The sequence below is a fragment of the Ictalurus punctatus genome, chromosome 8 (genome assembly GCF_001660625.3).
Source record: "Ictalurus punctatus breed USDA103 chromosome 8, Coco_2.0, whole genome shotgun sequence".
In the NCBI taxonomy this organism is placed as follows: Eukaryota; Metazoa; Chordata; class Actinopteri; order Siluriformes; family Ictaluridae; genus Ictalurus; species Ictalurus punctatus.
Window position 1 is genome coordinate 30,624,342 of NC_030423.2, and position 25,208 is coordinate 30,649,549.

The following is a 25,208-nucleotide window of genomic DNA, read 5'->3' on the forward strand; positions in this document are numbered from 1 at the left end:
TGGTCTTGTTAAGGTGGTAAAATACGCCCTGGAGTGTTATGGAAAAGTTTCATCTACAAAAGTCTACTGGTATCAGAGAGATGCCGTGTGGTGTGGTCAAGCCGTTAAAAGTCCATCACTTCCTATTGGGTTGGAATGGGGAAGGGCAGGGTTTAAATATTTAGGAGTCTTTTAGGAACAGATGAATACAGAAAGCAAAATTGGGAGGGCCTGCTGGAGAAAACAAGTGCACGGTTGTCTCACTGGCAATGGTTGCTACCCCAGCTGTCCTACAGGGGAAGGGTACTTATATGTAACAACCTCATGGCCTCTTCTCTCTGGCACAAAACGATGATCCGCGACCCCCCAGAAGATCTCATGAGACACATTCAAAGGTGTCTGGTGGACTTTTTCTGCTCAGGTCAACACTGGTTGAAGGCAGTTGAAGTTGTATGTGTAGAGACAGTACAGGAGGGGGCTCAGCACACAGCCCTGTGGAGAACCTGTGCTCATCGTGCAAGTGGAGGAGAGTTGGGGTCCGAGTCTCACTGTCTGAGACTGGTTGGTGAGAAAGTCCTTTATCCAGGCACATGTGAGGCGGGGGAGGCGAAGGGTGACCAATTTGGTGATGTCCGGAATTATTGTATTAAAAGCCGAACTGTAATCCACAAAAATCATCCGGACGTAGCTCTGTTGCTGCTCTAGATGTCTCAACACGTAGTGGACAGCTACGGCGATAGCATCCTCTGTGGATCTGTTTGTGGGATAAGCAAACTGATAAGGATCGAAGTCTGGGGGGAGGTAGTCCTTGATGTGCTGAAGAACCAATCTCTCAAAGCACTTCATGATAACTGGAGTGAGGGTATGTTTCTAGAGTAATGTTTCTAGCTCTTGATGTTCAAACAAATCCCAGTCTGTCTGTTCGAAGCAGTCCTTTAGTTTGCAGAATGCATCATCAGGCCAGGTGGTAACAGTCTTTATAGTGGTCTTGACACTGCGTCTGAGGGGGGTGTAGGCAGGGGAGAGCAGGAGGGAGAGATGGTCTGATTGGCCGAGGTGGGGGAGAGGTATGGCTCTATACGCATGCTTAATGTTGGAGTAAACATGATCCAGTGTGTTCGCCCCTCTAGTAAAACACTTAACATGCTGATAGAATTTCGGGAGTACAGTCTTCAAGTTCGCCTTATTAAAGTCTCCTGCAATTATGTGAACACCGTCGGGGTAAGCCCACTGCTGTTCGTTTATGGTGTTCAACAGGAGAGAGAGAGCGCCGTGTTCACATTGGCGTCGGGTGGAATATACACAGCCGTGATAATCACTACTGTTAGCTCTCTCGGTAGAAAAAAAGGCAGACATCTTACAGACATGTACTCGAGGTCAGGGGAACAATGTTTATCTACCATTGTTCCGTTATTACACCAATTCTCATGCACATACATACAGAGCCCCCCCCCCTCTGCTCTTACCGGAGTCCTCAGTCCTGTCCCAGCGAAGCATAGTACGACCTGCTAGCTGCATGCTAGCATCGGGTATCCTCGGATGAAGCCAGGTTTCAGTAATAATCAAAACACAACTATCACGAACGTAGCGATTTCCAGCTAGTTGTACTTCCAAATTGTTGATTTTATTCACTAGGGATCTGGCATTGGAGAGAAACAGGCTCGGTAAAGGTGGCTTGTGTGGTTGTTTTCTTAGCCTTAACATAACACCGGACCTGCATCCCCGCTTTTGCTTCCTCTCCCTCCTCCGTCTGCGCCGCCTTCTGGACCCGACAACAATCCACGGAGAGCCCGGCAATCTCGCTATGTCGTCTGGGATGTTGTGCGTGTGATGAAACATTCTCGAAATAGGTATTCGGTGTTGGTCCCCAATATCCATAAGGTTCTGACTTGTATAGCGGATGTTCGTAGAACCGATAATGCACAAACAAGTAATAAAGAAATAATACAAAAACAACAAAAAAGAGCACTGAAAAGGAGAGCCGTGAGCCGCAGCAACTGTGTGCGCCGCCATCTTGTGCAAATGGGGTGTAAAACAATGTATTTGTGATGTTGATCATAATGGAAACCTGAAAAATTTATTGTAATTTTTTTTTTTTTGAGTAATCATGTGATGTGCTGAAACATGATACTCAAGGAACTTTATGTTCCTTCTATGATGGAAAATTTCTAACTTTGGATATTAAAGGACCTTTTAAAGTCAAAGTCTCTCTGTCTCTCTCTCTCTCTGTCTCCCTCTCTCTCTGAAGGAGCCTGGGGCAGAGGGGGGTAACAACACACCGAGGTTACAGCAGGAAGAGGTCAGTGACGAACACAACACCACTGAAACAAACGCAGCACCCAGTGATAACACTGATACCCGTGCCCATGGTAGCACTAGAACCAACACCACAGATAAGATTAATTGTAAACCCCACACCGCTATCGGCATCAGAGCTAGCAATGCCGTGCAACAACAGCAGCAGAAGAAACAACAGGACAAGAACATTGAGAACAAAAAAGCTGTGCTGAAAACAACAGGAGAGAAGATGGACAAGGTGGAGGAATCGTCCAAACAGCCACAGCACAGTGTTGTGATACAGGAGAACCAGGGCCCAGACTGCAGCGCAGGAGCTACAGGAGGAGAACCGCTTACACACATGGAGGAGGAAGAAGTCGAATCAGATCAGCCATACACTTTTGACTTTGGCAGCTTTACACCACAGAACAGCTTAGCTGTTTTTTAGAATTGACAAAGGGACAATGTAACATTTCACTAACAAACTAAAAAAAATCACAATATCTGCACAACTCGCAACAAAAAGTGAAAATCTGAACGTACTGTCGCCACGGAGACGCTTCAGACTGAGGACATGGACATCAGCCGATAGAAAATCTTTAATATAAACAGCACTGTGGACTTTCACACATTATATGGATAATGGACTTACAGGAAGACTGAAGGAGTTTGGGTTCCTGGGTGGAGGGTGTGGGTGTGTGGTCTGATGGGGTTCTTTAAAAAAAAAAAAGTAAATATGTAACTATACCAAACTCATGCATTAAAGGCATCTTAAAAAAAGTCAAAAGTGTCTCTCTCTCTCTCTCTCTCTCTCTCTCTCTCTCTCTCGAATGCATCCCAATAACAGCTTGTGGCTCAGTAAAGATCTTAAAACATGTCTTAATGAAGATAAAGCTGCTTTTATTTAAAGGTGATAATGAACTGGTTAGAGAGAAAAGAAAGGAACTTAGGAGTCAAATTAAGAAAGCTGAGTCAGATTATTGTGGGGAGAGAGAGGAGGAAATCACAGTATTCTTTACAAGGTGTATCTTTTGCAGAAGATCTGAATGTGTTTTTAATAGGTTTGATGGTGGATGGTGTAATGTTGAACATGATAGGATACGCTTTAACATTCCTACATATGAACCTATTATTCTTAAAGAGAACCCCGACTGTAAAGACTTGTATGGCTGATTAGATTAACGCTGACATCTGCTATATAACTTGGCTATACATAAACACTCTAGACGTCAGTTAAAATAAATAAATAAATAAATCCTTGCACTCACAGGCCGCCATTGCTGTTTACGTTGCAATGCATTCTGGGTAGAGACATCAAATGGTTGCAATGGTCTTGATTGTCCAGTGACCATACCGCGATATAAACATGTCTTCAGCATGTCACGTAATGGTGGCCTCCCTAGGTTAAAATATATTTTAAATATTAAGGATTTTTAAAGTAATTAACATATTTCATGTGCTTCTAGCAACGTATTTTAATAGGAGAGGGCAATGACTGCGTGTTAAAGCCGACAAGTCTTCATAGTCGGGGTTCCTTTTAAGGAGCATGAGATTGCAGCTAGTCTCGCTGGTATTAAGCCGAATAAAGCACCAGGTCCAGATGGATTAAAGGGTCGAGTGCTGAAGGAATGTGCATTTCAGTTGACTGGTGTTTTCACCCGGCTGTTTCAGTTCCTGTTAAATAATAAGGTGGTTATTATTATTATTATTATTGTTGTTGTTGTTGTTGTTGTTGTTATTACTGTATGGAAATATCTAATGCCTCTCAATTAAAATATTTTAGACCAATAGCTCTTACATCTATTTCAGGTAAATGTATGGAAAGAGTGCTACCAAGGCATATTAAGGCTCGGGATATTAAAGATTTAGACCCCCTGTAGTTTGCTTATAAGAGAGCTAGAGGCACTGATGATGCCTCCTTAACCTTAATTTTGTAATTTAGTGTCTGAACATATTCAGTAGACCACAAATTATGCTAGAATTTTATTTATAGATTTTAGTTCAGCCTTTAATACACCTAAGATAGATGTTCTTTTACAGAGATTACTTGACCTAGGGGTGAATGCTGGCCTCATCTGGTGGATTAGAGAGTTTCTTTTAAACCCTCCACAAAGAGTTCTTGTTAATGGTAAAGTGTCAAAGGCAATTATTTTAAACACAGGTGTACCACAGGGAACTATATTATCTCCTTTATTATTCTCATTGTACATAAATGAATTTAAAATCCATTATGCATATTTTAGTCTACTTAAATACGCTGACGATTTGGCACTCATCTGGTTTTTGTACGAAAGTGGAACTGAAAGAAATGAATTGTAACACAGTTATATAAATTCCCCTCAGAACTGGTGCATCTGAGTGTGCTCGAGATAAATCTGAATAAAACTTAGGGATTAGTGATTCGTAATAACAAATGTGAATTCTCTTAAGAAATGCAACCCTTGATACTCGAGGGACACCAGGTAGTCAGTAGTTTTAAATATTTATATATTTAAACATTTATATAAACACTTATATATATTCAGGAACATTTATAGACAGTCATTTGAGTTTAGTTGAAAATGAAGATTATGTTATTAAAAAGGCAACACACTTTGGCATGAGCACGCATATTTTAGTGACAGTGTATAGGAAGCTTGTGGAAAATATTATGTCTTTCAATATGTGGTACTATATGGTACTATGTGGTACTATGTGGTGGTACTATGTGGTACTATGTGGTGGTACTATGTGGTACTATGTGGTGGTACTATGTGGTACTATTGGTGGTACATTGTGGTGGTACTATGTGGTGGTAATATGTGGTACTATGTGGTGGTAATATGTGGTACTATGTGGTACTATGTGGTGGTAATATGTGGTACATTGTGGTGGTACTATGTGGTACTATGTGGTGGTAATATGTGGTACTATTGGTGGTACATTGTGGTGGTACTATGTGGTGCTATGTGGTGGTACTATGTGGTGCTATGTGGTGGTAATATGTGGTACTATGTGGTGGTAATATGTGGTACTATTGGTGGTACATTGTGGTGGTACTATGTGGTACTATGTGGTGGTACTATGTGGTACTATATGGTGGTAATATATGGTACTATGTGCTGGCACTATGTGGTGGTAATATGTGGTACTATTGGTGGTACATTGGGGTGGTACTATGTGGTACTATGTGGTGGTACTATGTGGTACTAGTTGAGACATGACTATGAGTAGGGATGGATATGTACGCATATATTGTATATGTACCTATGGGAATATTATTGTTTTAATTGTTTTATATCTTTGATGTGTATTGTTATGTTGTGTTGAAGTCCTTGTGTGTGGTGTGTAGTGAAGCCAAAGGCAAATTTCCACTTGTGGACAATGAAGGAACTAAACTAAACTTTTTGCCTGAAACACTGTGAGGTGCAGTTTATAATCTAAACTCCTAAACCATTACTCTCATGCTGATCCTTCAGCTAGTGCTCTTGTTATGCAGTAATAAATTAATATATACTGCATTCTGATTGGTCAAAAGGTGCTAATTAATTCTCTCTAACAGCAGCTCTGACAGTAGTGCTTTGAAGTAGTGTTTTGATATAGTGAAGTTTTTCTGTAAGTAGACGTTTATTTAACATTTATGGAAGGAGTCTCCAGTGTCAGCACATTGTAAGTGTAAGTTTTCCGTCATCTTCAGGACAGAGGAGTTTACGCTTCTTTGTGGTTTCTCAGTAACATGACAAGCTTTTTTAATAAACCGAAAAAATTGTAATAGGAAAATAATCAACTTCAGGCAGTAACAGTAACTCTGCTCAGTATTTCTTCATTACTTCCATATTTGAGGATCTCTCACACAGATAAACACTGAAGGCGTCTCAGTTTTACGCGACTCCGTTTTGAATAATCAGGATCGGTTCAGTAAAATGATAGATTATTGTTTGATAAGTGATGAAGTAAAATCCGCTCGTGGCCATGCTCTCAGAGTGTTTTGAAGCATTTTATGGAAAGTGCCTGAGAGAGCTTTCAGTAATAGACAGCAAGGTGAGCAAATGAAGTCAAGGCTCTCGAGTCGATGGGAAAGGATGAGAAAAAGAGAGAGAATGAGAGAGAGAGAGAGAGAGAGAGAGAGGGGGAGAAAATGAGACGTATATGGATTTAATGGATTTATGCGCTGCTATAAGGAATATGAAAGGCGACGGCTCTCGCCCCTGCCAGCTCGGCAGAAAAAAGCCCCAATCCGTCTCTCGCTTTATTACGAGATGGATTCGCCCGGCAACTTCAATTAGGGCCGTAAAAAAGGAGGAAGAGAAGAGAGGCAGAAAAAAGCGAGCAAATAAGGAAGAAAAAAAATGGAGGATATCTTGTTACAGACAGACCTATTGGAGCAATCGCTCTTTTTTAGAGGAGTTTAATGGCGTTAATTGCAGTCGGGCAGGTTAAATCACTGTGTCCTCGAGGTGTTTCCGATATTTAAGGCTTTAATATGTTACACCGTTTAGAGAATAATCACCGAATTTACCTCGAAGATCGTATAAAGCAGTGTTAGAGATAAAGTGCCACGTGTACGGTGTTAATTGCTGTCACTCGGGTTGAATCTGTATTTTCTCAGGATATTTAGGGGAGAGGTTTTAGGCTTAATGAGGCCATGTGAGAGAATGATGTAATGAAACTCAACAGATTTGTGCCGTGTGTAGTTATTTGTAACATGGCCGTTAATATTGCAGCCAGGTGTCTCAGGACAGCAGCGTATGATGTAGAACCAGACGAGTTGAACAGTCCTTAACCCAGTTGCATTTTGGACTAACTGTAGCGTGTTTATTGAGGATGCAGGACAATCACCTAGCAGCGCATTACAATAATCTAGTCTTGAGGTCATGAATGCATGAGCTAGTTTTTCTGCATCAGAAATAGATACGATGCTATGTAGCTTGTTTCTAAAGTGGAAGAAGGCTGTTTTTATTACATGGGAAATATGATTTTCAAATGATGAGCTGATATCTAACATAACACCCAGGTGTTTAACTGCAGTGGATGAAGTAACCGTACATCCTTCAAAATATAGAGTCTATTCTAAGACTATTCTAAATATAGCATGAATCTTGTATTTTGTAGTGTTTCAACATTGCGAGTGTATTGGCTGCAGTGCTGCTGTGGTCTGCTTTAAATTGGTCTGCGGTTCGCAGAACGAATCACCTCGGCTCATGAAATTTAAATGCATTTAAAACATGTTTCTTGTCTATAACAGTGGTTGGTAATCCAAAATCCCCTGTGACCTCATCAGCACCTGCTTTCTTATAAATAAGTGAAATAAAATAAAATAATTCAGTCTGTTGTGTTTAGTCAGTATTTGGGTGAAGTTTTCTGTGTATGTTATAGTGCAGCAGCGTAAATAAATCAAACATCCACAAAACTGGGGTAAAAAATGGAACAGGACTTTTAAAGCTGTGACTGTGAAAAAATATACAGATTTATGATTGGGCTAAAGTTTATTCCAAAGTGCGGTGGAATAGAGGGAAAAAAGAAAAAGGGGAGAAAATTAGGGATAAAGTTAGAAAGGCGGATTTAGTAAGGGACATAAAAAGTAAAAACAGGAAGAAGAAAAAAAAGCCTTGTTAATGATGGATGGAAAGACTTTTTTAGACGAGGTGGTGTAAATTGAAGGGTTTGAAGAGCCGTGTAGCAGCTGAGTCTCCTGAACTGCAATTAAAAAAAGAGAAAATAACCTGCAGCCTGACCTTGAGGTTTTGCATCTGTATACTGCACAAAAGATAATTAGGAGGAACCTCTCCATCAACCACTACAATTAAAGAAGTATAAAAAGGAAGAAAAAAACCCTGAGAAAGACTTGTGACTGATGGATGGAAAGAAGCAATCACCGTCTTTCAGAGGAGGCTTGTTAAACAGCAGCGTTAAATGTGCTGTTTACTGCGGTGTTTACTGTGTTGTCCAGCGTTTACTGCGGTGTTTACTGCGGTGTTTACTGTGGTGTTTACTGTGGTGTTTACTGTTCGGTGTTTTGTTTACTGCAGTGTTTACTGTGTTGTCCAGCGTTTACTGCGGTGTTTACTGCGGTGTTTACTGTGGTGTTTACTGTTCGGTGTTTTGTTTACTGCAGTGTTTACTGTGTTGTTCAGTGGTTAATGCGGTGCTTACTGCGGTGTTTACTGTGCTGTTCTGTGTTTTCTACGGTGTTTACTGCGCTGTTCGGTGTTTTGTTTACTGCGGTGTTTACTGTTCAGTGTTTTGTTTACTGTAGTGTTTACTGTTCGGTGTTTTGTTTACTGCGGTGTTTACTGCAGTGTTTACTGCGCTGTTCTATGTTTACTGTGGTGTTTACTGTGCTGTTCGGTGTTTTGTTTACTGCGGTGTTTATTGCGGTGTTTACTGTGCTGTTCGGTGTTTATTGTGGTGTTTACTGTTCTGTGTTTTGTTTACTGCTATGTTTACTGCGGTGTTTTGTTTACTGTGGTGTTTACTTGCTGTTTGGTGTTTACTGTGGTGTTTACTGTGCTGTTATATGTTTACTGTGGTGTTTACTGTGCTGTTCAGTGTTTACTGCAGTGTTTACTGTGTTATCGGTGTTTTGCTGAACTGTTCGGTGTTTACTGTGGTGTTTACTGTGCTGTTATATGTTTACTGTGGTGTTTACTGTGCTGTTCAGTGTTTACTGCAGTGTTTACTGTGTTATCGGTGTTTTGCTGAACTGTTCGGTGTTTACTGTGGTGTTTACTGTGCTGTTTGGTGTCTACTGCAGTGTTTACTGTGTTATCGGTGTTTTGCTGCACTGTTCAGTGTTTTGCTGCACTGTTTACTGTGCTGTTTGGTGTTTACTGCAGTGTTTACTGCGCTGTTCTGTGTTTATTGCGCTGTTCTGTGTTTATTGCGCTGTTCTGCGTTTACTGCGTGTTACTCAGAATTCTAAAAGATGAAAAAAAATTCAAAGTAATTGTAATTTTATAAAGCAATTCGCCTCCTCATTTTTTCATATAATTTAATTAATAATGTTAAAGAAGAAACAGGAAAATAGAATGAAATGAAAAGTAAAATAAAAATAAAAGGAGCAGCGGTTTTAATCTTTTAAATTTACAAAAGTTACTGAAGTTATTGAAGTCACTCTTTTGTAATATTACTTCATCATAATAATAAGGACCGGTGCAGTGAGATTCTGTTCATATTCACACCGTCTCCATTTGTTTAAACATAAAAATGACACTATATTTATTTTATAGATTATATCTAAAAATGTAATTACATACGGGGGTGCCAATATTATGGAGTTGACTGTTATATATCAATCTAAATATCTAAACCTCTGTGTGAACTTTCCTCTGTATGTAAAATCTCAGTGTGTGTGTGTGTGTGTGTGTGTGTGTGTGTGTGTGTGTGTGTGTGTGTGTGTGTTAAAAGCAGTGAAAGTGTTTTACTGTTTGTTCGTTTATCTGCTCCTGAAGGGACTCCATATGATTTCACATGAATAAGACTTTGCTTCGGTAATATTCAAATGTGTGTGTGTGTGTGTGTGTGTGTGTGTGTGTGTGTGTGTGTGTGTGTCTAACAGCGTCTCTAATATGCTCCATCTCTCATAAATTTCTTGCCATCTTTCTGACCTCCGTTCTCCTTTTCCCAGCAGTCATTAATTACACATTTAGCTGAGGTCCATTTGTGTGTTTGTGTGTGTGTGTGTGTGTGTGTGTGTGTGTGTGTGTGTGTGTGTGTGTGTGTGTGTGTGTGTGTGTGTGTATGTGCATGAACAGCACTCTCATTACACAACCCACAGGAGAGGAGAAAAACAAAGAAAAAATAAGAGAGCGACAGTGAGAGAGATTGAGCGAGAAAGAGGATAGAGAGAGAGGAGAGAGAGAGAGAGGGAGAGGGAGAGAGAGGACAGAGAGAGAGAGAGAGAGAGAGAGAGAGAGAGAGAGGACAGAGAGAGATAGAGGGGAGAGAGAGAGAGAGGACGGAGAGAGAGAGAGAGAGAGAGGACAGAGAGAGAGAGAGAGAGAGAGGACAGAGAGAGAGAGATTGCAGTCATCTGTGGGCACTACATCAGAAGACACTTTAATGGCAGTAATGTAAAAGCTCTCACAGAGTGATATTCCTCTCTGGGCACTCACACACACTCACACACACTCACACACACTCACACACACTCACACACACTCACACACACTCACACACACTCTCTCACACACACACACACACACACACACACACACACACAATGACACTGAACACAGATGTGGTTTATGATTGTGTTTTTGCAAGCACACACACACACACACACACACACACACACACACACACACACACACACAAACACACATAATATAATTACAGAACAACGTCGTATGCAAATAAAACAAAACAGCCAATTAGTTCTTCATCATTCTGTAACTGATGTAATTAATTTAAGAAGAGAAGATTTCAGAAGCCAAGTTCATTTACGATCCTCTCAGTGTTTATTGACCATAAATCTGTACACGCGGCATGGACATCTATACGTGTGTGTAGAAAATCCTCTCTATAAACTCGAAACATAATAAACTCTGTAAACTCCACATAGTAACTCTGTTCTGTGTTCCGTACTGTATAATCACTCTATCCCTCTATCACTCTATACCTCCATCACTCTATCACTCTATACCTCCATCACTCTATCCCTCTATCCCTCTATACCTCCATCACTATATCACTCTATACCTCCATCACTCTATCACTCTATCCCTCTATACCTCCATCACTCTATCCCTCTATCACTCTATACCTCTATACCTCCATCACTCTATCCCTCTATCCCTCTATACCTCCATCACTCTATCCCTCTATCCCTCTATACCTCCATCACTATATCACTCTATACCTCCATCACTCTATCACTCTATCCCTCTATACCTCCATCACTCTATCCCTCTATCACTCTATACCTCTATACCTCCATCACTCTATCCCTCTATCCCTCTATACCTCCATCACTCTATCACTCTATACCTCCATCACTCTATCACTCTATCCCTCTATACCTCCATCACTCTATCCCTCTATCCCTCCATCACTCTATCCCTCTATCACTCTATACCTCCATCACTTTATCACTCTATACCTCCATCACTCTATCCCTCTATCCCTCTATACCTCCATCACTATATCCCTCTATCACTCTATACCTCCATCACTTTATCACTGTATACCTCCATCACTCTATCCCTCCATCACTTTATCACTCTATACCTCCATCACTCTATCCCTCTATCCCTCTATACCTCCATCACTATATCCCTCTATCACTTTATCACTCTATACCTCCATCACTCTATCCCTCTATCACTTTATCACTCTATCCCTCCATCACTCTATACCTCCATCACTATATCCCTCCATCACTCTATACCTCCATCACTATATCCCTCCATCACTATATCCCTCTATCACGCTATACCTCTATCACTTTATCACTTGTCGCGACGGACCGACAGCCGGCGCGCATAATAAGAAAGTCGCTCCTTCCCCAACTGCCGCACCGGCACGAAGCGGACAGCCTCGGGCCAAACACACCACCAGCCGGAAGGACCGTCACAGTGGGGCGGAACCGTTGACGCTACACCGGCCGGCGATTGGGGAGTCCGTCGGGAAAATTCCACCACTCAGGCGACGAAGGAGGAGGATAAAAGGACGCGCTTCCGGCCGTACGGGGAGGAAAAACGACGGCGAAGAGACAGACTCCGTGCGAGCGCGGACGAGACCGCCGGGTGGTGAGATCGCACGCACCGGCGGACGACGGCATGGGAGACCCACGCCCACGTCTCGGGAACCCCGACACGCCCTCGAGAGGGTCACACGACAGCCACACCCCCACGAAACCCCACGCACTCACACACCCTCGCCTCCTCACGACGGACAGCTCATACTAAGACTAATAAAACACCCATCGTGACTGCAATCTGTCTCTTGTGGGTCTGTGCTCTGCCCTTCCCCCGAGCTAACTCCCTACACTGGTGGAGGATGCAGGCATAGAGTACAGACTCGCCTACAAACAAGCACCAAAAGAAAAAAAAAAAAACCCTGAGAGAGAGAAGAAAGGAAAAAAAAAAAACAACAACCCATGGATCCCACACTGAAACACCTGCTGGAGACTAGCATCCAGCAGCAAGCCGTGACACAGCAGCTCGCCGAGAGCCTTCAGGTCGCAACCCAGGCGCTGATTGACCTGAGGACTGAGACCCCCGCAGCCTCCGTGCCCCTCCTTGACCCGGGCCGCGAGATCCACCACCTGCTTCCCCCCCTCGGCCCCGAAGAAGATCTTGAGGCGTACTTCGAGGCCTTCGAGGGTATTGCCCGCCGGGAGGGATGGGATCGTGACGACTGGCCTCGCGCCCTCGGCCCACTGCTCACGGGAGAGGCACGACGGCCTACTATGCCCTTGAGCCAGAGGAGGCTGCCGACTACATGGCAATGAAGGAGGGAGTCCTGGCATGGTGTGGGCGAACCCCCTACCAGGCGGCGACAGAGTTCCATCGCTGGGCTTATCGACCGGGGGCCCGACCACATGGCCAGCTGAACACCCTCATCCGGATAACCAAAAGGTGGCTCCGGCCGGACCGGCATACCGCCGCGGAGGTGGCGGAAAAAATGGCTGTCGACCGTTTTCTGAAGGCATTACCCCGGACAGAATGCCAGGCCGTGGGGGCACAAGCGCCGACTACGCCCCAGGAGCTCCTAACAGCCCTGGAGCGAACCATGGCCACCCTGGAGCTCGGCTGAGGTGAGCAGCAACCCCTCGACCAGCCCCTTGGTGCCCCTGGCCCCCGGTCCGACCACCAGTCCCGCCCCCGCACCTGGAGGACTCGCCAGAGGTCGCCCGTTGGTGGAACCCCCCTGGACGAGCCCATGCCTACGGAGCCGGAGAGGGAACCTGCCCGGCCGCTTTCGAAGCCATGGTTAGTGGGCTGCGCCCTCCATCTACAACAGCCACCGGAGGCCCCCTCCCTGACGGTGTGGGTCGAGGGGAACCCGGTAACCGCCCTGCTGGACACCGGGAGCACGGTGACCCTCGCCCAGCCCTCCATTATACACAAGGGGCGTCGCCCGTGGGGAGTTCTCACCGTAACCTGCGTCCATGGGGACACCCGGGAAGTTCCCGCAGCCGAGGTCCAGATCCGGGGTGAAGCCGGGGTCTGGCCCCTCCAGGTGGGCCTGATCCCCAAGCTCCCGGTGCCCCTGCTCCTTGGACGGGACTGGCCAGGATTCCCGATGGGACCGACAGCCGAGCCCCAGAGGCCGCGGCAATGCACAAAGAGGAGCCGGGCCTGGCAGGCCTACCTGGCCCAGGACGACGGAGAGACTACCACGGAAGGTAAGGCCCCCCAACTCACTAACCCTCTGTGGTCTGTCTTTCACCAGGTGACCCGGGAGGGGAAGTTTGGACGGGAGCAGAAGGAGGATGACCGTCTGAAGCACTGCTGGGCCCAGGTGCGAATGATAGAGGGGGTCGACCAGAGCCCCGACCTGAGACTCCCCGCTTCGTACTTCCTCGTCCGGGGCGGCCTCCTCTACCAACGGGCATGCCGCCGTGGGGAGCAGGTGGACTTACTGGTGGTGCCCAAACTCAAGACACCCACCGTAATGCATCTGGCCCATACCCATCCACTCGGCGGCCACCTGGGGCCACGAAACACCCTGGAGAAGCCGAGGGATCGCTTTGTGTGGCCCGCGATGGACGCGGACGTCCGGGCCTTCTGCCAGCAATGCCCGCAGTGCCAGCGCACTGCCCCACGGCGGCCCCCACCGGCTCCCCTTATCGCTCTGCCCATTATCAGAGTCCCGTTCGAACGAGTGGGCATGGACCTCGTGGGCCCCCTACCCAAGTCTGCCCGGGGCCATGAGTACATCCTGGTCATTGTTGACTACGCCACTTGGTACCCCGAGGCGGTACCGCTGCGCAAAGCCACCTCTCAGAACATCGCCAGGAAGCTGGTACTCCTGTTCAGTCGGGTGGGGATTCCCAAGGACGTGCTGACCGACCAAGGTACGCCTTTTGTGTTGAAATTAATGGCTGATTTGTGTCGACTGTTACAGGTGAAGCACCTCAAGACGTCGGTCTACCACCCCCAAACCGACGGGCTGGTTGAGAGGTTTAACCAGACACTCAAACGGATGCTGCGCCGGGTGGTGGATGAGGAGGGGAGGAACTGGGACCTCCTCCTCCCCTATGTGCTTTTCGCTGTCCGAGAGTGCCCCCAGGCGTCCACGGGCTTCACCCCCTTTGAGCTCCTGTTCGGGCAGCGCCCGCGGGGGCTATTGGACGTGGCTTGCGAAGCCTGGGAGGAGCAACCGTCCCCCTTCCGCTCAGTCATCGAATATGTGCAGGAGATGCAAGCGAGGATCAACCGGGTAGCTCCAATAGTCCGGGAGCACATGCACGCTGCACAGGAGGAGCAGAGAAAGGTATACAACCGCCCAGCGCAGCCCCGAGAATTCCAGCCGGGGGACCGGGTCCTCCTGTTAGTTCCCAGCAGCGCCTGTAAGTTCCTGGCCCGGTGGCAAGGCCCATATACAGTCCTCGAACGCCAGGGCCTGGTCAACTACTGCCTGCAACAGCCCGATAAGCGCACGGAGGAGAAGCTCTACCACGTGAACCTGCTGAAGAAGTGGGTAGAACCGGCCCCAGTAGTGTCGGCGTATGCGGCCCGGGACTCGGACCATGGCAAGCGTACCTTGGTCGGTTTAGGGGAGGACCTCACCCCCGCCCAGAGACAGGAGCTCACTGAGCTGATAGACCAGTTCTCGGATGTGTTTTCGGCCTCCCCGGGGATGACCCAGCTGGTCCAGCATGAGATCAAAACTCCTCCAGGCGTAGTGGTGAGACAAAGGCCCTACCGTGTCCCAGAGGCCCGACGCAAAGCCATCGAGGAGGAAATTACTCGAATGCTGCGGGACCACATCATAGAGGATTTCAGCAGCCCCTGGTCCAGCCCCATCGTCGTTGTGCCGAAGCCGGACGGGAGCATGCAGCTGTGCAAGTGCGACTTGCGACTTCCGGAGGCTGAACCAGGTGTCGGAGTTCGACAGCTACCCCCTCCCCAGAGTGGACGACCTCGTCGAGAGGCTGGGGAGGGCCCGGTTCATATCTACCTTGGACCTGACCAAGGGCTACTGGCAAGTTGCGCTAGCGCCGGAGGCCAGACCCAAGACGGCCTTTAGCACGGCCACCGGCCACTGGCAGTACCGGGTTCTCCCCTTTGGGCTACACGGGGCACCCGCCACGTTCCAGCAGTTGATGGACATCCTCCTGCGGCCCCACAGCATGTTTGCAGCTGCCTACCTGGACGACGTAGTCATCCACTCCTCCACATGGGCCGACCACCTGTTTCATCTCAGGGAGGTCCTGAAGGCGCTCCGAGAGGCTGACCTGACGGCCAACCCCAAGAAGTGATACCTAGGGCTGACTGAGGCCCAGTACCTGGGATACCGCATTGGCCGGGGAATGCTGAAGCCACAGACAAAGAAAATTGAGGCCGTAAAGAACTACCCGCGACCAACATCAAAGAAACAGGTACGTGCCTTCTTGGGGCTGGCGGGGTACTACCGGAGTACTACCGGGGTACTACCCCTCTCAGATCTCACAAAGAAGGGCCAGCCAGACCGGGTCAGGTGGTCAGCTGACGCAGAGAGGGCCTCCCAAGCCCTGAAAGGGGCCCTCACCAGCGCGCCGGTACTGCGCAATCCGGACTTTGACCTCCTATTCACCGTGCACACTGATGCGTCTGAGACCGGGCTTGGGGCCGTCCTCTCGCAAACCTTCGACGGGGAAGAACACCTGGTCCTCTATATCAGCCGGAAGTTGTCCCCTGCTGAGAAGAAATACGCAGCCGTCGAGCGAGAGGCCCTGGCAATAAAGTGGGCCATCGATGAGCTGCGGTACTACCTGGCTGGCCGGCACTTCGTCCTCATAACAGACCATGCCCCCCTGCAGTGGATGGCCAAAGCCAAAGACACAAACGCTCGGGTAACACGCTGGTTTCTCGCCTTACAAGATTTCTCGTTCCAGGTTAAGCACCGGGAGGGGGCCCAACATGGTAATGCAGATGGGCTCTCGCGACGAGACGCACTCTGGGCCCACCACCGAGCGGCAGTAGGCTCGGAGCTGGGGGGGGGGTACTGTACGGACCGACAGCCAGCGCGCATAATAGGAAAGTCGCTCCTTCCCCAACTGCCGCACCGGCACGAAGCAGACAGCCTCGGGCCAAACACACCACCAGCCGGAAGGACCGTCACAGTGGGGCGGAACCGTTGACGCTACACCGGCCGGCGATTGGGGAGTCCGTCGGGAAAATTACACCACTCAGGCGACGAAGGAGGAGGATAAAAGGACGCGCTTCCGGCCGTACGGGGAGGAAAAACGACAGACTCTGTGCGAGCGCGGACGAGACCGCCGGGTGGTGAGATCGCACGCACCAGCGGACGACGGCACGGGAGACCCACGCCCACGTCTCGGGAACCCCGACACGCCCTCGAGAGGGTCACACGACAGCCACACCCCCACGAAACCCCACGCACTCACACACCCTCGCCTCCTCACGACGGACAGCTCATACTAAGACTAATAAAACACCCATTGTGACTGCAATCTGTCTCTTGTGGGTCTGTGCTCTGCCCTTCCCCCGAGCTAACTCCCTACACACTCTATACCTCCATCACTCTATCCCTCTATCACTTTATACCTCTATCACTTTATCACTCTATACCTCCATCACTCTATACCTCCATCACTATATCCCTCCATCACTCTATACCTCCATCACTATATCCCTCCATCACTATATCCCTCCATCACTCTATACCTCCATCACTATATCCCTCCATCACTTTATACCTCTATCACTTTATCACTCTATACCTCCATCACTATATCCCTCCATCACTCTATACCTCCATCACTATATCCCTCCATCACTCTATACCTCTATCACTTTATCACTCTATACCTCCATCACTCTATACCTCTATCACTTTATCACTCTATACCTCCATCACTCTATACCTCTATCACTTTATCACTCTATACCTCCATCACTCTATCACTCTATACCTCTATACCTCTACACACATGTACACTTTATTTCACTTTAAGGGATGTTCAGTCATTTTGGGAGAACCTTAGACATTCTGTGTTTTAAGGAAATTTAAGGAAATGTATCTTTAGGAAGATACAATTCCTTATTAGGGGCCAAGCCCTGAATGTGTGTATGCTCCATATTGTTATCCAACTGTACCTTACTTCTTTTTCTTCTTCTGGGTACGGTGTCCATGGAAGCCCACAGAACCATCTTATAAAACTTGTGAAATTTGGCACACTTATCGGGGACGGTCTAAGAAACATTCTGACCAAATTTGGGCCGACTGCTGCCAACGCTGTAGCGCCACCATTGGGTCATATGTGATCCTAATTTGGAAGTATGTTTATGGTTATAACTTTTTAACTGTGTGTCCAAAATTTAAAAGCCAGGCATCGCTGGATTCCCTGGGTTCAGTTAAGTTCACTATGGTGTCATTTCTGCCCAATGAGATTTTCCTCCATTTTGGATTTTGTCAAAAACTGTTTGTGTGGTACTTCTCCTACAAATTTTGTCCAATTATTACCACATTTGGAACACATCATTATTAGAATAAGACTCACAAAAATATTTTTAATATTCCAAACCTGTTTGCCTGTAATGGGCCAACAATTCAGACAGCGAAGCTGCCAAAAGGAAGTGAGGCTGTATTTCAGCAACAACTTCGCTCACCAACACAAAATCTGGTAGGGCAGAACCATGACCTGAGACTATACAACAGATTTCATGCCAGCAACACCTACTGGATAAAAGTTACAATAACATACCAAAAAGGCTTCCATCGAAGTGCAATTTTTGCTACTTTTGTCCAACCTTCACCACATTTGTCTGACATCATCTTCAGACCTGTCTAAATAGAAGTTATCCAAGGAACTCTGATAGTCAAAATCATTCTCCCATAACACAATGCCAAATGCATGAAACTACAAATCATTCTTGAAACCCTTTACCTACAGTTATGACTCTGTTCCTGAGAGTGCTTATGCAACTTTTGTAGTAGTCTGTGAATGTGCAGCATTAATTATATAATAATAATAATAATAATAATAATAATAATAATAATAATAATAATAATAATAATAATAATAATTATTATTATTATTATTATTATCTCCTTGAAGTAACACAAATAAAGTCAAATGTATCAGTATGTAAGGCACAAAACACCAACTTGTAGTTGATTATTTCCCTATAACAGCACGTCCACAGCAATTTAACAACAGTTACAATTTTTTTATTTAATAAAGATCATACTTATTTTTATCTGTTTATAGTTACATTTAATGTTGCAGAAACGAGTTAGTTGCTAGTTTCAACTTAATACAAAAAAAAAACAGCTTGTCATGTTTGTGGGAAAACTTAAAGTTACAGCTTCACCTCTGACTGTTACACAGCGCTGACACTGGAGACTCCTTCCACACACGTTACATAAATGTCTCCTCACGTATTAACAATTACACACAGCTTTTAATCACAGCGTAGCATCCGCTGTACACGTCCCTGAGAACAAGCTGTTACTATGGAAACGATAATTGTATTTATTAACCTTCGCTACTGTCAGAGCTGCTGTTAGAGAATCTATCTGCATAAAATTGAAATGAAACTGTGTTTAAATCCTCAGATTCGTCATTCGGTTGAGATTCTCTTGACCTGTAAACGTTCCATGATGGAGTGATGTATATCTGCTCGTGTGTGTGTGTGTGTGTGTGTGTGTGTGTGTGTGTGTGTGTGTGTGTGTGTGTGTGTTAGAGAGCGGAGTGTTCATTAATCTAATCAGCAGTTCCACATTCAGGCCCGAGGCTTCTGTCCCTAATGGACGGTTGGAGTGTGTGTGAATCCGGTCCTCTTTAGGGAGGATGTGCCTCCCTCGTTAATTAGGTTTTCAGGATCATGTTAGCGAAAGAGGCATCTGGTCAAAGAAGACTATCATTGAGCTACACACACTTATCTACACACACTCATTTACATACACACACACTCATTTACACTCATCTGAAGGATCTGGAAAGACATCACAGAACAGACATGGATGCTGGGGGATTTCTACTCGTGTTGGAGTTCAATTAACTCTTTGCATGACCAGAAATGTTTACTGTGAAGTTAAAAAATAAAAGTTCATTATTCTTTATGTTTTATGAAGACAGTAAAGCTACATTATAAAACTGACTCACGACTTCAGTCAATAAGTTACTTCACTGTTTACACTGTGAAAGTTCCGGGTATTCAGAGTCGGGTTCTGACTCTGATCAGAATCGAGCGCAACCGAGACACGCCCCTGTTTTAGACAAACTCCGCCCCAACATCCATAACTCTCACATAACCTCTGAATACTGATGTGTGGAATTTCAGTAGTACATCTGTATCAGTATTAATCTCTGAATACAGATCTTCATATACAAAGTACAATCAAATTTATTCTCTTTCTTTCTTTTCATTTATTCATATACAGTTTGAGTTTTTTTGAGTTTATCATCATGATTATGTCACAGGTTCCACAGCATCCAGGTTTCATGTCTAGAAAATGTAAAAGACTTACAGCACAATTAAAAAACGAACTCCAATTATAAAAGCAACCCGTGTTACAGTATTATTTTTCCACTGTGCCCTTTATCAACTTCTGTTCATGAGTCACACACGTCACTTAAATCTGCAGTTGTCACGCACGCATGCGCGCACACACACACACACACACACACACACACACACACACACACACACATATAGATATACACACACACACACACACACACACACACACTTGCCCTTTCAGAACAACAACAAAAATTTTATTGTGGTGAAGTCAGCATGGCAAACAAACAGCCAGTAGGGAGCTTGAGTGTGTGTGTGTGTGTGTGTGTGTGTGTGTGTGTGTGTGTGTGTGTGTGTGTGTGTGTGTGTGTGTGTGTGTGATAAAATGGTTGATAAGACCTTGCACCTCTTGGCATTCTGCTCTCCATCTCCCTCTCCTGCTAAGTTATTAAAATCAGCTGAACCCATTATACAGGTTAATTAGTACAAAAGCGCTAAAACTCCCAGAATTCCCTGCTCTGACCTCCAACACACCGCTACACACTCCAAGTGTGCACTCTCAGAACCTCACGCTTTTTCTCTTGTACCCTCTTTAGGGGCCTAAATGCCAGCTGTCAATCAAAACACGAACGTAATCACGGCTCAGAAATGTGCTTGAGATCTTCATCAAACCCACAATCCACCATCCGATGCTCCGAAACATCTAAACACCATCGGGGCAAAGCTGAGGTGCACTTACTAACCGTACTGCACTTGTTTACAGTGCACAATAGTTCCCTACTTAGTAATTTCCTACCAGATAATTTTTGAGTTCCCTCGTTTGTACGTTCCCAAATGTCTTATTTCCTGAGTTTCTACGCATCAGGTCACTCCGTCTCACAACCGCAATTCCCAGAATGCACCCTCGCCTAGAAACATGGCAGAAATGGACTACAACTCCCAACTCTGAACACCTCCGGTGTCCAGAGTACTAATGACAATCAGCTGTTGCCAATCACCTCACACACACACACACACACACACACACACACACACACACACACACACACACACACACACACACACCCTTTACATAGGAACTTCAATCACTTTGAAGTTTGTGAAGTAAGGCTCAGGTGTAGTTACTCTGACTTACCAAGCCCTGGTTTATCTTTGCTGTTCTGTTGGATTGTTTTTACTTTGCTTGTATCCTGTTTACTGATCACCTGACCCTGCATGACCCTTCACCTGACCCTGCATGACCCTTCACCTGTCTATCATTTTGGATTTGTTTGCTGGACTTTGTTTTAATAAACTGTCTCACTGCATTTGCATCCGTCTGTACATCGTAACACTACGTTGTCTAAATTCTAATGTCTTTAATTTGTAAATTTGGTCATTTCTATATTTATATTAACAACATTTAACCATTGTCATGTAATGCAGGGTGAGGCGGAGCAAGTGCAGGCTGAAGTTGAATGCAAACACAAATAATACAAAATATTCAGCATGATGAAAGACATGAACTATAGTAACAAGACAAAACGGTACATGGACTAAAGTTCATAACAAGAACGACCCAAGAATAAAGCTAGACCTAGAACCCGTGCTGTGCAAATGGTGTCTTACATAGTGCTGCTCGTTGACCTCAGTGTGAATCAGGTGCAGGTGGACATGTGACACTGATGCAGTGGCTGCTGGGAACTGTAGTCCTACTCTGATTCCGGCATAACCCTGACATTTATTTATTTGTATATTAATTACAAGTTCCTAGAACTTTTAGCTCTCTAATATGTAAGTGTTAGATGTGTTAGATGGGTCAGTCCATTTAAAGTGATCCAATAATTGTTGCTTGACCTTTTTAAATTTTATTTTATTTTTTTAAATTCTGTGATTTCCTATATGTACTGGCATTGCAAAACCACCAGTTTATTTTTTAATTTTATTTTATTTTACTTGGTTTAACTACTAAATTATCTTTTAAACAAATTTTGTTTATACAGCTGTTTACAGAATCCACTTACGGTATCTCGGTTCAGGATGGTCCGAGCTCCTTGGTACAAAAACTGTTCTCTTACAAGGTACGTGAACATATATAAAAATATATTGCGCATTCTTGTTCCTTAGACTTAGAACTTAAGCCCTAATGTAATGCTCAAGATCGCTGACGTTTTACGTTTAGGGTCAGTTTATAACGGGAAGGGTTCACGTGTCAGTCTTAATTTTTTAGGGGGTATGTGGGTAAGTATAGTGTGCATGCAGAATATTTCAGGTTTGAGACTTTTCTCTTTTTTCATGTGAGCAAGAAAGTGCTTTAAAAAAAAAATTCCCCTTAGTTTGTGTTGAATATCTCTGGTGGAGGACCACATATGAACCTGAAATTTTCACAGAAATAAGTCCTCTATAGTAGCATTCTGCTGTAATAAATGTGAGTTGGTTCATGATTTTACGGAGATGTGAGTGATCCTGACCCTTTCTGCTCTCAGGACCTGCCTGATCCAGCCTGATGCCCTACCTCTGGATGGAGCTCTCATCAACTGGCGGCTACAGCCTTGAGATCGCTGAGGACGGTGCCACTTGAAGTACCATGAAATGGTTTTGGACCTCAATTCCACATGGACGTTCTCGCTGTGGTTGCTGGGACGACGGTTGCTGCGATGGCTTTAGGTCTGCAGGTACCACATGCAGTTCTGCACTCAGGTCTCCTTTAGTGAACAGTGGACTAGTTCAACAAACAGACTTCATATAAACACCATAATGAACTTTCTTTTACCCTCACACTATCCGTCGTTCCCCAGATGAGGACGGGTTCCTTCTGAGTCCGGTTCCTCTCAAGGTTTCTTCCTCAGATCATCTCAGGGAGTTTTTCCTCACCACCGTCACCACCGTCTCGCTCAATAGGGATAAATTCACACGCTTAAAATCTCTATCCTGTGTTTATATGTTTCTGTAAAGCCGCTTTGAGACAATGTTAAAAGCACTATACAAATAAAATTGAATTGAATTGAAAAAGTTGGAGGTTGGAAGTAAGCTCTACAGGACAGTGGACCTCGAGGGCCAGATTTGAAGAACCAACCTGATCTATCATGTTGGTACAGGTGTACAGTTGGTGTGTGTGAATAGATTTCATCCAAACATGAAAGTACAGTGTTCAGTTGCGTGTTTTGGAAATGAACAGAACAGAAGTAGTAAGTGATTACAGCTCAGAAGTTACTCACAGCTATTATCACAGGAGAAACCTCACCACAGCTCTATTTATGACTTAGACATATAGAATCTATATTGTTTGTTTGTTTGTTGGTGTGTTATATTCTAGTTCCTCAGCTCTCTATAGTCTTTGCTGTCATTTCTTAATTTCAGTTGCGAGTTTCTAGACTTAGTCTTGCATTTGTATTAGTTTCATTATGACTAGTCCCTGGCCTCAGTCCTCTACTTCCACAGGCTCCTAACTGATGCTACCCATGTGTGATTCTGCAGTTTTTATCCTTTCTTTTATTCATGAACACATCTGCATTGAATTTCATTGTGTTTCATGCATGAAGAGATTCCACTGGAGATTTACACGCAGGCAGGACCCTGAAGATGAAATATGACTAGGAGAGAAATAAAAGACAGAAATAAATTACCTTTACAGAAATACAGGGTAATAAATAAATCCATTGTATGCCAAATAATAAATTATGTATCAATAGTGATGTGGTGATACAGTATCTCGGTATATCAGTATCTGCTGATGATATAGTAATCTGAATACTAATTAGAAAAATGAATGCCAACAGAATGAGCTAATACTGTTTAAATGATTTGGTCCTGATGTAGAAATGATGTGAAACTCCACACCTCTTTATTCCGATCTGGCTCGTCTCCAGCAAATCACTATTCTGCATTATTAAACGCTCGGTGATTCTGGGAGCTCGGTCATTTCTGTCCTTTTATACACAGCTCTGTATTTTCAATTTCACTTCATCACTCTGATTCATCTGATTTTTGACAAAACGCCAAAGGAGTCAGGCTTTATCAAAAAGTCCAACTGTTCAGTTAAAAAAAACAAGGGGGTTGAAATAAATGGTACTTAAGCACAGATGCATGAGAGTTTGAGTGGAACAGGAGTGTGAGACACGGCATACCTCCTGAATGTAAATATTTTATGCAGATTTAGTGACGGATGATTGGCAGGAAGTGTTAGAGGACTCATCTCGATGTGCCGAGAGCCATCTGGAGTGAAACGCCTCAGGAGAGAACGAACGATCCCTTTTTTTTTTTCTTACTCGTATTCCAGTGTGATTCTGCACTTCACTTCCTCCACACGGCTGAACACCGCGAAGCGACAAACACGCGCATGGCGCGTCACTGCACTCACGCAACCGCCCAATAATTATCATAACAAAATCAGTAACTATTCTAATAATAAGCTGAAGATTCTTGCAACGAGTGAAAGAAGAGCACAGTAATGAGCGAGATGGTGTTTTGGGACCTGCCCACAGCGGATCTGTAATAGTGTGTGATAGTGTGTGATGGTGTGTGATGGTGTGTGATGGTGTTTGACGGTGTGTTTCTGTGGCCTTTATAAATAGTCACGCTGAAGCAGCGGAGGCGTCTCGAGGGACACGCTGACCCACAGTGCAATTAACGCCCGAGTCTAAACAGATGTGGAGAAAAGTCTCAGAGGAGGAAAGCAAGAAATGTGACATAAAATTACCAAAACTGAGAAAACACACACACACACACACACACACACACACACACACACACACACACACACACACACTGCTCCTGTTAAACTCCTTAACTCTTAAAGTATCAAAAATGAACTCTCCAGGCATTATCTGAGATAAACTGAATCCACTTAAATTCAAATAAATGTAAAAGTAACATTAAAACCACAGACAGGTGACGTGAATAACACTGACGCTCTCGGTACAGAGACACCTGTCGAGGCGTGGGATTTATTAATCAGCAGGTGAACAGTTGACGTGTTCACCTGTTGACGTGTCGGAAGCAGGAAAAATGGGCAAGTGTAAGGATCTGAATGACATTGACAAGGGCCAGACTGTGATGTCTAGACGTCTGGGTCAGAGCTTCTCCAAAACAGCAGGTGTTGTGGGGTGTTCCCAGTGTGCAGTGGTTAGAACCTACCAAAAGTGGTCCAAGGAAGGAGAACCGGAGAACCGGTGACAGGGTCATGGGCGCACAAGGCTGAGTGATGTGTGTGAGGAGAGAAGGCTAGTCCGTCCGGTCCGATCCCACAGACGATCTACTGCAGCACAAACTGCTGAAGAAGTTCATGCTGGTTCTGATAGAGAGGAGTCAGAACACACAGAGTGTCACGGCTTGCTGCGTATGGATCTGCGTAGC